The sequence below is a fragment of the Bison bison genome, unplaced genomic scaffold (assembly GCF_000754665.1).
Source record: "Bison bison bison isolate TAMUID 2011002044 unplaced genomic scaffold, Bison_UMD1.0 scf7180017864104, whole genome shotgun sequence".
NCBI classification, from domain to species: Eukaryota; Metazoa; Chordata; class Mammalia; order Artiodactyla; family Bovidae; genus Bison; species Bison bison.
The window spans coordinates 1,157,232-1,160,401 of NW_011494676.1; the positions used below are offsets into that span (position 1 = coordinate 1,157,232).

General features: G+C 43.7%; 2 non-coding genes across 2 annotated transcripts; one reads left to right on the forward strand and one right to left on the reverse strand.

Moving 5' to 3' along the window:
• Positions 1–565: 565 nt before the first annotated feature.
• On the reverse strand, positions 566–639 carry TRNAN-GUU. The gene has a single exon. It is a non-coding gene; the product is annotated as a tRNA-Asn (tRNA).
• Positions 640–1,317: 678 nt separating this feature from the next.
• TRNAH-GUG lies at positions 1,318–1,389 on the forward strand. The gene has a single exon. It is a non-coding gene; the product is annotated as a tRNA-His (tRNA).
• Positions 1,390–3,170: the final 1,781 nt, after the last annotated feature.

A 3,170-nucleotide genomic window follows, 5' to 3' on the forward strand; every position in this document is an offset into this window, starting at 1 on the left:
GGCCAGCAGGGGAGAAATGTAAAAAGGTGTGACATGGCTTGAAGGCAGACTGTGGTGAGTTACAGATGTATGTTGTAAAGCCTAAAGCAATCTCTAAAGTAACGAAACACAGTTATAGCTAATAGGCCAACGAAGGTGAGAGAATGGAACCATACACAAAACCATGTAAACACTATGATAGAGCAGTTGCTCTTCCAGAACTCTATCCTATAGACATGTGCACAAGATTGATGAATGTGTATTAATTGTAACAGAAAATGCATAGAGCCAAATGAATTTCAAAGTTAGATGGAAAGAGTTCAGTAAATACTAGTACAAACAATGGGAGAAACTTCATTGCTAAAAGGAACCCAGAGGATAACGATTAGATGAAGAATCCTGGATTCCAAGTGACCTCTTTTCCTCCAGAGCTCTTCCGTGGGGATCAGTGATGTCCTCGCTTATGTCCTCCTGTTGTGCATAAGATTCGGGGAACAGAAGGGTAATGGAGGACTTCTGCACCTTTAGAGGAATGTTTGGGGTAGAAATAACCGCACCCCCTTTTCATTCTATAAAAGTTGGGGGACGTCCCTGGGTGGGCTCGAACCACCAACCTTTCGGTTAACAGCCGAACGCGCTAACCGATTGCGCCACAGAGACAGCTGGAGACATCGCTCTATTCCCCCTCCCCCACCTCATTCCCTTAGAGTGCAAGCAAGCCTTCCACGCTAGGAGGAGCCACTAGTCCTTCTCCGAACGGTTATACCCGCTCCAAAGCCTCCGAAAACCAAAGAAACCTGTGGGGAAGCCGGGGGTCGGGCGATTCCGAAAGCAGAAGTGCAGTCGAGCGTCCCCGCAGCGCCTGGTGCCACACTCGCCGCAGATGCAGAGCTCCGGAGACGCTCCGGGCCTGATCCTAGCGAGCCCCAGGGAAGCTGAACCCCGAGTGGACTCAGTGCTGCCTCCCAGTTTGCTCTGCCTTCATTCTACCGTCTGCGCCCCTGGCGTTGCCCCCTTTCTCCCTGCGTTCAGCCAGCCAAGGAAGCCAGAAAGAGGGCTTGGGGACGGTTGATCAAAACAGAAATATAAAGAGGCGGGAATGAAGCAGAGGCGGCAAGGACAAAGCAATGATAACTTCTGGAAGCCCGTGCAGTGACAAGGACTGGACGCGGGGGAAATGAAAAATGCAACAGACTTGAGAGGGCGTAACGGAGGGAAGATGTGAGAGAGAATCGGGAGTGCCTACAATTATCCAACAACAGAGCAGCACAGTAATTGGAACGGATTTGTCAAAGTTTAAAAGAGCAATGTCGCACTTCGCTTACCGTACAGTGGCGCGCCGTGATCGTATAGTGGTTAGTACTCTGCGTTGTGGCCGCAGCAACCTCGGTTCGAATCCGAGTCACGGCAGTGTTTATCTTTATCTTTTGCATTGTATCTACCAAAACAACTCTTGGCCTGGTCGCCGACCGCCAAAACAAGGAGGGTCAGGATAACAGAGGTCACCAGGTTATAGAGTCTGGACGTACTCCAGATCTCGCCATTTAAGATAAAATATCTATAGTCCAAGTTCAAGCTCTAAATGAGTCTTGTATGTATATTTCACGAAAGAAACTGTCAAGTTGTACGGGGATTTTGTTTGTTTTTTGGTGGAAATATTTCAAATATCAGTCATGCTTTTTTTATATACAAAATAAAACAGATTTTAAAGAGTTTAGAGTATACTGCAAACTGATCATGGCCTACACGGGATTTTCTGACATCCCACCTCCCATTTTTATCCTGAAAGGAAATCATTAAGTGTGTTTACAGAACAAAATGTTTGTATCATTAATGGGCAGCTGTTTTAATACTGTAATGTGTAGTTGTCACCAGGATCGACAGAAAAATTTTATCATTCAAGTATGGCCCTTAATACTTTCCAGGTAATGCATATCCATCCTCTGATACTTAACTCTGATGTCTACTCCTTCAGGTGAGAATTCTTTCTTCAAGTTCATGTGAATGAATATATGATTTTTCTATCTAGCTATTAACAAGCAACGTGATGTTTTTTATATATATGTATGTTACTGAATTTCTCACACCTTAATTTTGGCATTATGCCAATATAAAACTACGTCACAAATGATGAACATTTGGATAATTTCAAACTACAGCTTTTGGGAAAGGCTAATATAAATGCCATTCTACTAGTTATTTGTGGATGTGAGCATAAAAGTCCATTGAAAGAAAGGGAGTAACGGACAGGAAATTGTCAAGGAAGGCAAGACCAATGGCTTTCTATCAGAGAGGTTTTAGTATGCCAGAGTAGAGAGGAGCAGTGAGGCAGGTCGTAGAAAAGTGGAATATTTACTGCCACTGAAGAGCACTAAAAAGGTGACTAGAAAGTAGATTGTGGCTGCCAGTTACCATGTCTAAACACTCATGGTTCCATAACCTTATTTGCCACTAGCAACATTTGCAGAAAATTGCCTCCTCTCACTTCTGCAATTTCTGAGTGCATCTACATAGACCTTACATTTTTCACAAAACGTAACTCAAAATAGTTCATAGACCTAAAAGGAACATGCTAAATTATACATGTTCCAGAAGATAGCATAGGAGAAAATCTATGTGACCTTAGGCTTGACACTAAGTTTCTTGTGTATGAACCTCCATAGTGCGATGTAGTCCGAGACTGGGATAAGAAAAAGGATATGTAGTAACAATGGTTTCGGTTTCAAAAATTCCAAACCTCTAGTGGATAAACTCGGTACTTCAAAGACATACTCCCAACAGGAGGGGTCCTGCAGCATTAGCGGTTTGGAAGCACTTCGTGGCTTCAGAGGGCTGCAAAAACTGACTTTTCCAGCTAAGACAGTTCGTTAAATGTCAAAGAACACAGTATCTTAAGCTGTGTATTGGTCAGGAATTGAACCCGTGTATTCCTGGATGGCAGGCGAGAATTCTGCCACTAAACCACCAGTGCTCTCCTCTGAATGTTTGCTCTCGGCATCACCAGGAAGAGTCACAGGAATGATGTTGCAAAGCCAGTTCAAAAGATCAGTTTATACAGGCCTCTTTACTGGAAATGCCTCCAAAAGCACACCCAACGGAAGTTTGTATAGGAGGTTTAGGTCAAGAAATACCATCAAGATGTGGAATTCAAATCAAAATACTGGACTTCATTTCCTCACTTAGGATGCATT